This window comes from Triticum aestivum, chromosome 4B, assembly GCF_018294505.1.
Source record: "Triticum aestivum cultivar Chinese Spring chromosome 4B, IWGSC CS RefSeq v2.1, whole genome shotgun sequence".
Taxonomy (NCBI): domain Eukaryota; kingdom Viridiplantae; phylum Streptophyta; class Magnoliopsida; order Poales; family Poaceae; genus Triticum; species Triticum aestivum.
This window is the reverse complement of record NC_057804.1, coordinates 643,927,443-643,939,759: the sequence shown is the minus strand read 5'-3', so window position 1 is coordinate 643,939,759 and position 12,317 is coordinate 643,927,443.

The following is a 12,317-nucleotide window of genomic DNA, read 5'->3' as shown; positions in this document are numbered from 1 at the left end:
GAAGATCTAGGTCTAGCTCTAATTGGATCAACTAGAACTAGAACTAGAGAACTAGAGGAGGCTCCAAAACTTGTGTATCCATAAGTGTCAAAACCTCCAGTATACATAGGTTAGAGGGAGGGGAGGAGGCGCCACACAAGGGGAGGGGAGTCTCCCCCTTGGCTGGCCAAGATGGGGGGGGGGACTTCCCCTCCAATTCGGCCTCCCCCTTTGTCGGTGTCAAAACCGGCGGATCTCGGGTAGGGGGTCCCGAACTGTGCGTCTAGGCAGATGGTAACAGGAGACAAGGGACACGATGTTTTTACCCAGGTTCGGGCCCTCTCGATGGAGGTAAAACCCTACTCCTGCTTGATTAATATTGATGATATGGGTAGTACAAGAGTAGATCTACCACGAGATCGGAGTAGCTAAACCCTAGAAGCTAGCCTATGGTATGATTGTTGTTTGTCCTACGGACTAAAACTCTCCGGTTTATATAGACACCGGAGAGGGCTAGGGTTACACAGAGTCGGTTACAATGGGAGGAGATCTTCATGTCGTATCGCCAAGCTTGCCTTCCACGCCAAGGAAAGTCCCATCCAGACACGGGACGGAGTCTTCAATCTTGTATCTTCATAGTCTGGGAGTCCGGCCAAAGGTCTTAGTCCAGCCATCCGGACACCCCCTAATCCAGGACTCCCTCAGTAGCCCCTGAACCAGGCTTCAATGACGACGAGTCCGGTGCGCAAATTGTCTTTGGCATTGCAAGGCGGGTTCCTCCTCCGAATATTCCATAGAAGATGCTGAACACCAGTGTAGTGTCCGACTCTGCAAAATAAGTTCTATATTCCATCGTAGAGAGAATAATATTTGCATCAATCAGATCTGCTGATGTATTCCGCGGCGTGACATCATGCCCCGGCCAGGTTTTATTCATTTTACTGTTCCACCTCAGCGCGTTTAGCGAGGCGGTTTCCTTGGCACGTCTTGTCAAAGCAGAGATCGTGTCCCCTTATTCCGGGATTCTCATCAATACGGGCATGGGTAACCCAACCGTGACTTAGGTATGACTCCCTAATTGAAAGCGAGTCTCAAACGGTCACGGGGAGGGCTCTTGGTATTCACCTCCTTTATAAAGGAACCAAGGCCCGGCTCCCTTCTTCTCAAACCAATCAAATCCGCCCCTCGCCTCGAGTTCCAACACCCAAAGCTCTAGTTTTAGGCGCTTCAGACCTTCGAAGATGTCCGACTCCGACTTTCAAGGCCGGTGGATGCATTCCTCCATTACGGAAGAAGATGTGCGAAAGTTAAGAGATGCCAGGTATCTAACCAGCGAAATTTCGCATAGACTGCCTACTCAAGGGCAAGCTGTTCCCGCTCCCCAGCCCGGTGAAAGCGTGGTGTTCGCATCTCACTTCCTTCGGGGGCTAGGCTTCCCGATCGATCCCTTTGTGAGGGGGCTTATGTTTTACTACGGGCTGGAGTTCCACGACCTAGCTCTGGAGTCCATCCTCCAGATCTCATCATTCATTGTCGTGTGCGAAGCCTTCCTCCATATCACCCCTCACTTCGGATTGTGGCTAAAAACTTTCAAAGTGGAACCGAAAATGATCGAGGGGCAGCACGCTGAGTGCGGAGGGGCTATAATAAGCAAGATGGACGACGCTCCATGGCCCGAAGGCTCTTTTCAAGAGGAGCTCGGCTTATGGCAACGGGACTGGTTTTACATCACAGCCCCTAGGGGCACCACATGGGTGGCACCACCTACTTTTCGCTCGGGTCCCCCACCACGGCTGGCGTCATGGGTTAATGAAGGACTTATCTGGGGGCCGCCCAAAGACGTGCCCTTGCTGCAGGGCCGTATTCGAGATCTTCTAGAAAGAGATATCAATTTGACCGTAGTGGCGCAAGTCATGGTGATTCGCCGCACACTGCCCTGCAAACGTCGACCTCTCCGCCTGTGGGAGTTCAATCCGGAGGGACCACGAGTCCTACAACATTTCATGGGAATGACACCCATGGAGATGTACAAATCGTTCTTCGGATCACAAGCAAGGTGTCCGGATTTGTCCGAGGACGCAGGTCTGAGCTGCAATCGCCCGGATGCTAAAGTAAGTAGCCCCGTATTTGGATACACCATCCATATTTTTATCAAATCTACCCTTTAGCAGAGTTGTCCTTTGAACAGGAGTGGATGGCGAAGGCAAAGCTTATCAGGTGTCCAGCCCCCCTGCCCGAGACCGTGCCGAATCCCATGCTGACCAGGATGCTGGAGGTCGCGCCGTTGGCGGAAGGCGAAGGGGGGACCCAAGGAGCTACCGCCTCCACGAAGGAGGCCGTTAGGAAGGGAAGAATCAAAAATTCTCCCGACCAGGGAAAGAAAAGGACTGCCTCTGAAGACCCGGAGGTGATAACCTCAAAACGGGGAAAGAAATCTTCGTCAGAGGGTTCGGCACCGGAGAACGCCCCAGCCGAATCGCCCCCTAAAGGGGACCCGCTCTCCCCCGAGACGTAAGTGAAGGGAGGGGTTCCATAATGAATCACACTCATGTTTTATTCCTGAGGGAAATAACCGAAACATTATCTTGCAGTTCGGATCTCAACCCTTCTCAGCAGAGCTCATCTTCAGGGGATCTTCGTCCAGAGATGATAGAGAGCGAAACGCCTCCCCTTGTTCCACCGTCTCACGAGGCTGGCGACCCCGAGGTATCGTCCCGGAGGGTTTTTTCAAGTCCGGACCCTGGAAAAGGTCGTCAGACTAGTCCGGCACCCTCTTGCGCGCCGGCGGAGGGGCTGAAGGATCTGCTTGGTAGGGCGTCCATCTCAGAAGAACACCGTATGTTGATGGATACGGTGATTGGAAGGATTTCATCCGCGGAAAGCGGATTGTACGAAGCTGCCAGGAGTTTACTAACAGGCTTTGAGGTACGTAAAAGGTGTACCTTTTGGTAGAGCCGCATATTAAATGTGCCCTGTATGAATAGTAGCCCCTGAGACTCTGTGTGTCGTCACGAGTGACGGCGCACAGAGGATCATAACCCCAGGTATAATATGTCGCCTATTCCATGAAGGTGGCGAGGCGTTCGGTGGCTAGCCGGACTGATGAATCTGCCGAACTAAAGCGGCAACTTGACGTAGTAGATGCCGACATCGTGCTTGTAAATAAGCGGCTAGACGTGGCTCAAGGTATGTTCAAAATACACCCAGTAATAGGAGCTTGATGCTCGGGCCTTATATGTATATACTTTATGTAGATGGTGCTGCTGCCGTGGAGAACCTTCGGGCGGAACTCGCCCGAGCCAAGGAGCAAGCAAGGAAAAGTGATGCGGCTGCCGTTAAAGCGGCTGAAGAGCTAAAAGCCGAACAGGCTGCTCACTGCCAGAGCAAGAAGGAAATAGCCGAGATGGCCATAAAATTGAAGGATGCTACCGACCGCTGTAAATTTCTTGAACAAGAAGATAGGGCGGCTCAGAAGGACCTTGAAAAGATCACTGCCGAAGCCAAGGATACTCGCTCTGCCATGAGAGCGATGAAGGAGGAGCTGCGTCAGGCCAGAGATATCACGGCTGGAAAGCCTTATATGCTGCGGATGAAGTTCGGAGACCCCAAGTATGTTCCATTAGACCGGCAGTGGAGTGCGGAAAACGCTTATCTGGATTTGGCAGCAAGTGCGGCGGACGCGACCGAACACTTCCGCAGCCGAGGTGACCATGAATTGGAAGAGCTTTTTTGGTCGCAGTACCACAATCCAGAACGCCCACTGTCAGTATCCGACCGTTTAGCCGCCTGGGCGGAGCTGAACAGGTTATCCGGACTCGCCATGAGGTATGTTGCGAGTCGTCTGTGGCCGGAGAAGCCGGAGCCGAAGAGTTATTTTGGCTTGGTGCAGCAGTTCCTTGGTTCGGTGCCGCATGCTGATGCAATGAAGAGGTCGGCGTGCATAGAGGGCGCACAGATGGCTCTTGCCCGTGTCAAAACATACTGGGCAGATATGAAGGCCAGTATTGTTGCGTCCCAGGATTCGGACGAAAGCCGAGTACCTGCCAAGCACTATTTTGAGGAAGTTCTTCCTGGCGCTCGTATAATAGAGTCGCAGTGCTCGAAGGATGTTGTGTTCGAATAGCTTATACTATTTGTAAAACGAATTTTGTTTTTATGAAAAAAGCTTTTTATACTTGTGCTTGCAAGAATCATGATGCCTCCTGTGCGGCCGTTTAATGTATATATTTGTATATAACCTGAAAGATGGCAGTCGTTGGCTTCAGCCCCCACGCATAGAATGCGGGGGTGTTCGCAAAAAGGCGCCTTTTCACACTTAATCCAACGTCTTGGTCCTACAAAGGAGGTGGTGGCGCGGCGAACTAGGCAACCGGACTATAATGCTTTATCACTTTCACTTAGCCATAGGAGTTTGACAGTGGGGCTACTGAATAGCCCCTAGGGGCACCGCGCTCGCCCGAATTCGGGGCGCGAGTGTGCCTGACCGGGAAGCGGCCCTTCGTTAATGCGGGGGAATCCTAAAGATTCCGAAAGTCATCGAGTGGTTGACCAGTCTCTCGCTATATCATGACAGTCAGTTTTCGGCTTTCTCTACTGAGGTGCTCACCTGGCCGAACCGGGGCACAATCGCAGTAGTTCTCCTGGTGCCGCGTTAGCCGATATAACGGAACGTAAGGCAGCAAAACACAGGAGCCGGGCAAACCCAACATTTGACCAAAGACATGATTCGGAGCTGATGCATATAGGGCCAAACTCGCGACGCCGAACACTCCCTAAGGTATTCGGTCTTTATGAAGACGGGCCGAAATTGAGCCCTTGGTAAAAAAGCCCCTAGTGTCCAGGTACGCGCAAATATTCTGGCGTGGCCACATGCCAAGACGCCAGCCTCCTCCTCGGCTATAGAGAAAGCCGGGGGATGTTATCAACAAGAGACAGTAAAAAAGGTTTACGCAGGGTCTTAATCTGAAAAGAATCCTTGAACGGGTCCCTGCTGCACGTCTGCGCCTGTGTCTCCGTTGTGCCGTATCCTGGACGGGCGTAGCACGATGTTCGTCTGCGAAAGAGAGGAACTTAGTAAAAAATAATTGTGCGAGAAATCGAAATAAATAAAATATAGTTGGAGCAAGAGTTGGGCCGTATTGTCTCCGGGCGTGAGCACACGGAGCCCCTTGCATGGGGTATGCGGCTATTAAGCATGTTGACGCCGGACTCGTCGAGCCGTGTCCGGGATAGTAGGGCTGGATTTGTGGGCGGCTGTCTAGGCAGCCGCACCCTTGCCCGTACTTTGGGGGTCAATTTATGTTCCACTGTAATGAAATGATGCCCTTTGGGCTGGGCATTTTTAGTGTAAGGGATGCGTAATGCGGTATTGCGTTAAAGCAGGCGAAAGCTTCACGTCCCAGTAGCGCTTGATAGCGACTTACGAATGGGGCGATGTGGAATGTTAGCTTTTCGCTTCGGAAGTTGTCGGGTGATCGGAACGTGACTTCTAACGTGAGGGAACCCATACTTGGGGTATCCGGGCCTGGCGTTACTCCTTGAAAGGAAGTGTTGCCAAGGTGTATTATAACTGGGTTTACTCCGAGTTTGCAAACTGTGTCCTGATATAACAGGTTCAAGTCGCTGCCGCCGTCCATAAGGGCGTTTGTAAATTGGAGTCCGTTAATAATTGGATTTACGACCAAGGCAGTCCAGCCTGCGTTCTGGTCTCCTCTGGAGTAATCCTGATGATCGAAGGTGATTGGTTGTAACAACCAGTGGGGTTGCTCCTCCGGGGCTGGCTGTACGGCGCGTGTCTTTGTAGGTGCCGTTCTGCTCTTCCCTTTTGTCACATGAAGTAGATTTACTGTCTTGACTTCTTGTGGGAACTTCTTTTGTTCCTCGGTGCTTTGCTTGTGGGGTGCATCGTCATCTTCGCTTGGTGTGTTGAGCCCCTTGTGTTCGGCGTTGAGCTTGCCGGACTGCTTAAAGACCCAACAATCTCTGTGGGTATGGTTTGCAGGTCTCCCCGGAGTGCTGTGGATTTGACATATTTTGTCCAAAATTTTGTTGAGGTTGGATAGCTCGTCCCTATCGTCTTTGGGGGCGACTTTTTATGATTTTGCCGAGAGCTTTGAATCCGGCGTTTACTGCCGTGCTCATCGGGCTGTTGTCCTTTATCCGGCGCGGTTCATTGTTACGGCGCGGCTTCCCGTTCCCATCTCTGGGTTCGGACATATTCGGGTCACTGATGTTGCTTCTTGCCAACCAGCTATCCTCTCCTGCACAAAAGCGGGTCATGAGGCTTGTTAACGCGGTCATTGTTCGCGGCTTTTCTTTGCCGAGGTGTCTGGCGAGCCATTCGTCTCGGATGCTATGTTTGAAAGCTGTCAGGGCCTCTGCGTCCGGACAGTCAACTATTTGATTCTTTTTGATAAGGAATATGTTCCAGAGCTTCCAGGCTGATTCTCCGGGCTGCTGAATTATATGACTCAGATCATCTGCATCCGGGGGTCGGACATATGTCCCTTGAAAATTTGCCCGGAAAGCATCCTCAAACACTTCACAACTTCCCATGGTGTTTTCGGGAAGGCTTTTAAGCCAATGCCCGGCTGGCCCTTTGAGCTTAAGGGGTAAGTATTTTATGGCGTGGAGGTCGTCTCCTCTGGCCATATGTATGTGGAGGATGTAGTCCTCAATCCAGACTCCAGGGTCTGTTGTTCCGTCGTATGCTTCTATGTTCACTGGCTTGAATCCGGCTGGGAATTCATGGTCCAGTACCTCATTGGTAAAACATAGGGGGTGTGCGGTGCCCCTGTATTTAGGCGTGTCGCGATGTTCGGGTATTTGTTGCATTGCGTCACTCCCTGGAGCTTGCTTTCTTGGCCTATAGATGGATCTGGTTGGGCCAGTTTTCTGATGCGAATTCTTAGACGGATCGCGCGCCATATTGAGTGCAGCGTCCTTTGATGTGTGAGATTGATCGTAGGGTCGTCTATCCGACCTTGTGGCTTCCTTATTTTTTGACTGTGGGGGCTTTATGGCCTCTTCATCAAATTCCGGTAGTAGTTTCCGCTTTGGATAGCTCTTTGTGTGGCGACTACTGCCGTACTTGTGTGCCGTATTGAGTACTTTGCCCCATCTGATCCTGAGTGCATCTTCTGCTGTCTTGAGCCTCCGCTTCTTCTTTTTCAGGCTACGTGCAGTGGCAACGAGCCTTTGGTGGAGGTTCTGATGTTCCAGCAATTTGTCTGGCGTGAGGTCGTCCAGGCTATTATCTTTCCCGGGGATTGGTTGTTCGGATTGTCCGCCCTGTTTGGACGGATGCTCAACGGCATGTTCGTCGTCCGTTGATTCACCCTGCTCTATGGCTGGGTCTTTGTCGAGGTGGGGCTTGGCCTTGCGCTTACGCAGCCGCTTTGATTGTTTTTCGGGGGTGCGATCCCTGGCCGCATCCTTTTGGTCCTCGTTGTCGTTTTTGTTGTATGTGTCCACCATGCATACATCGTATGATGAGGTGGCTTTCCGGCGCCCTATAGGTGCTGGTTCCTGATCGTCTCCTTTATCGGCGTCCATACCGTCGATATCTTCAGAGTCGAAATCGAGCATGTCGGTTAGATCGTCGACAGTGGCTATCAAGTGGGTGGTGGGTGGGGTTCGAACTTCGTCGTCCGCATCCCAACCACCCCGACCGTAGTCCGGCCGGGGTTCTTTTGACAAAGAGAGAGACTTTAGCGAATTTAGGATATCGCCAAAGGGCGAGTGCTGAAAGACGTCCGCGGCGGTGCACTTCATGATCGGAGCCCAATCGGGTTCGATGAAAGGGGTGCGGAATATTCAGAGTCCGGAACGGAGTCCGGCACCTTGGAGTCACGGGCCTTGCAAAGGACTAGGCTGGTATTCGGCTCTATCACCGCAGAGATTGCGACTCCTGGGGCGGCGTCCAACCGTCTGTCCCGGGCTAGCGCAGTCGGCTCGGAGATAATGGTCGGAGTGAACACCTGAGCGGCACTCTGGGCGTTGTCCGGCGGCAGAGCTAGATCATGCCCATCGAGACAGTGCGGCGCGCCCGGTCGTGGCTCGAATCCGTCGAAGATCAAGTCCCCGTGGATGTTGGTCGTGTAGTTTAAGCTTCCAAACCTGACCTGATGGTCAGGGGCGTAGCTTTCGATCTGCTCTAGACGGCCAAATGAGTTGGCCCGCAGTGCGAAGCCGCCGAATACGAAGATCTGTCCGGGGAGAAAAGTCTCATCCCGGACCGCATCGCGATTGACAGGCGAAGAAGCCATCGGGCCTAAAGGTGACGACACAGAGGAACTTTCAATGAAAGCACCAACGTCGGTGTCAAAACCGGCGGATCTCGGGTAGGGGGTCCCGAACTGTGCGTCTAGGTGGATGGTAACAGGAGACAAGGGACACGATGTTTTTACCCAGGTTCGAGCCCTCTCGATGGAGGTAAAACCCTACTCCTGCTTGATTAATATTGATGATATGGGTAGTACAAGAGTAGATCTACCACGAGATCGGAGTGGCTAAACCCTAGAAGCTAGCCTATGGTATGATTGTTGTTTGTCCTACGGACTAAAACTCTCCGGTTTATATAGACACCGGAGAGGGCTAGGGTTACACAGAGTCGGTTACAATGGGAGGAGATCTTCATGCCATATCGCCAAGCTTGCCTTCCACGCCAAGGAAAGTCCCATCCGGATACGGGACGGAGTCTTCAATCTTGTATCTTCATAGTCCGGGAGTCCGGCCAAAGGTCTTAGTCCGGCCATCCAGACACCCCCTCCAGGACTCCCTCACCCTTCCTTCTACAAGGGGGAAAGGGGGTGCCACTTTTATTGGGCCCAAGTGGCCCAAGTAGCTTTCCACCATTTGGCCTTTTAAGGTCCATTGATATTTAAATAAATATACAGCCTCCTAATTATATTTAGAGCCTTTTAATATTAATTTAGCATCATCGAAAACAATTTTTCACCTATATATAATTTGTCGATATTACCCTAATAAACCTTGAAACCCTTCAGGTGACCCCGAAACGTTTCTGGTTACTCTCGAAACTATTTCAAGTATTAATAAAACTATTTCATAAATATGTCTTCATTACTCCTATTCTACTAACACTCAGTAAATCGTGCTTACCTTCAGCTTTGTGACCCAATGTCATTTCCTATTTTTTGCATGTTTTTTGTTTCGCAAAAAAATTATCTAGGAAGGTTCAAACACGATGAAAATTTACGGTAATTTTTTATTAACCGAGAAGGACCCTAGAAGCTCCAGGAGGCAACCAGAAGAGGGTTGAGGGGCCCACAAGTCACCAGGACACGCCACAGGGGGTGGTCTCGCCCCCTGCCTTTGTGGGGCCCCAACACTCTCTTTTGGCATGAATCCAACGCTAAAAATCCTATAAATAAAGGAAACCCCAGAAAGAAACCTAGAATAATTCATCCGCCGCCACAACTCTCTATTTTGACGCGATCTCATCTGGAGGCCTTCTCCGACACCTTGCCAGATGGGGAAAGCATTGGGGAGGCCATCTTCATCAACCTTGCTGCCTCCATGGTGATGTGTGAGTAGTTCATCCTCCAGGTTGAGGGTTTGTACCAGATGTATCATGAGCTTTATCAATATAGTTGGATCTTATGATGTTCACCCCCTCTCGTATTTTCGTGGTGAACTGAGTCTTGTTCTTTGAGGTTTCTTTATGTTGGATTGAATATTGTGGATTCGAGATCACTTGATGCATGTCTTAACTTGCGGATACCCGTGTTGACATTGGGGTGTTCTAGGTGACATAAAGATCAATTGATATGTATCATATGGTGTTGTCGTAGTACGATCTCTAGGACTATTTGTGACAATGCGGGGGTGGTTCAATAGATTGATTGGAAAGAAAACTTTGGGGTGGTTTCTCTACCTACACGATTTCATCCTACTACCTCCGATAAAATAGAAACTTTGGAGTGATTCTTTGTCGCTTTTTGAGGGATTATCATGTGATTCAATTACGTTAATGATGTTGAGAGGTTACACTAGCGAAAGTATGAACCCTAAGCCTTATTTCTAAGCATCGAGACACCATTTTGCTTGCTTTTTCTACTTGTTATCTTGCTGTTTTTATTAGTTTAGATTTCAAAAACCTATTTCTACGGTCCATACACATCTATCATCACCTTTTTGCTGAACTAGTGCGCATATACAACTGATAATTGTATTGGATGTGTTGGGGACAAAAGAGACTCATTGCATTTGATTGCATGATTGTTTGAGATAGAACCATCTTCATCCTATATCTCTCATGTATTGATAAAGCTTAGGTCATTCACTTGAGGGAAAATTGCTGCTGTCTTACAAAACTCCGCCAAGAAAGTCTACAAGAATAAAGTTGCATACATAGTAGACATCACTAGCCACATTCTTTCCTTGATTCACACCAACCGCCAAGATTCGTAGAAAGCCTACAGTTCTGGTGACATCTCCCCTCACATGCCCTTTGTCGCCATAGGGATTAGATATTGTAGAGTCCAGAGAGACCTTATTCCAACGCCATCGCCGATCTCATGACCTGTTTGCTTTTAGATGAGGTTCTTATCTAAATTTAGCAACAATTCTCCTTCATGCGCTATTTTTCGCATGTTATGTCACTAGCCCCTTTCTGGATGCTACTTTTCTACTAGAGTTTTTGTGCATGCTGTGATCGCACAGAAACAACTTGTAGCCTCCTTTTTGGAACATTCTTCTTCTAACGTGTTTGGACGGGTTACTTCTCACCCCGACAAAAACAATTAATGGTACCTAATGGGTTGTCATTCTTGTTGTGACCTATCATGGTAAATAAAGTGGTGCTAGATGGGTTGTCTATCTCATGGTAGCGTATCCGAGCAAATATAGTGGTACCAGATGGGTGGTCGCCTCAGAGTACGATATATCGCCAACAGACTAAAGGAAGATGGCTCGTGCAATACTCTCAAGATGTCGGGTGGTAGAGTTATGAGAGCACAATTTTAAATGGGGAAGCTAACTAGCGGTCACCCGCTCGGCACCCACTGGTTGTCGTAGTTATTTTTCTGACCATGTTCTTTTTTCGTATTTGGTAGTGTTCCACCTTCCCATGTTCTTGCCTTTTAGGGGTTAGCCTCTTTTTTTTCTCTGCATGTTGCATCGATATTCCCTTTCCGCGCGCTAGTTTCCAACAAGAGTTGTTATCCATTGTTATAGTCCCGTGGAAACCCCCTGTTGCCTCCTTTTTGGCGCCGTTTCTTGTTTCATCATGTCTGAGTGGGTTTTGGATAGATGTTCCCCAATAGTAGCGTATCTAGACAATGTCTTATTCCTCTGGTTGTACGTCACCCGCCAGAGCTTGAAAGCTGCACTGAATCGACGTTAAGGGAAAGAGACAACTGCAACGTCCCTCACCATACTAGGTTTTAACACCCCAATAGTCACTTGCTCGAACAGACCCGAATAGGGTCCTCTTGTCTCATCAAACAATACAAGGCGCATTAGTTTCATGATCAAAGGTCAAACAACTTTATCATCTTTTATGACCGGTCTAGTTTTTTCTTTTCCTTTTTCTTTTCTGAGAGCCACTCACTGGTCTAGTTAGTTTGTTGTGGAAAATACCAATGCCCGCAAAGCCAAACTGGTGGCATCATCAGGTTTCCCATCAAATATGAAATATTTATGTCATATTTTTATCGATTTGGGGTTGTAGGTGCGTTGATACACTTGTCGAAGATTTGAACCGTGTAGATTTTTCATATTCTAATGGATGGGGGGTCGTAAAGCAGAAATTGATGGCGAACCCTGGTGCCGCCCACCCTCCTCTCCCCGGATCCGATCTGCCCGGCAAGCCGCGTCGCGCTCGTCGACACGGGAAACTCCACGAGGACCGGACCAGGACAAGGACTCAGCGCACTGGCGCCTGCGGGCAGGCGGCGCCAAGGCCGCCAGCCAGACGATGAGAATCGGGCGGGCGACGCCCACGTGCCCGGATGCCCGAGGTCGTCACCCCCACCCCACCCCGCCCCGCCCACAATTACCACGACCACCTACCACCCGCCCGTTACCATCTAAAGAAAGATGGCTCGTGCAATACTCTCAAGATGTTGGGTGGTAGAGTTATGAGAGCATAGTTTTAAACGGGGGAGCTAACTAGCGGTCACCCGCTGGTTGTCGTAGTTGTTTTTCTGACCATGTTCTTTTTTCGTATTTGGTAGTGTTCCACCTTCCCATGTTCTTACCTTTTTGGGGTTAGCCTCTTTTTTCTCTGCATGTTGCATCGAAATTCCCTTTCCGCGTGCTAGTTTCCGACAAGAGTTGTTATCCATTGTTATAGTCCCATGGAAACCCCCCGT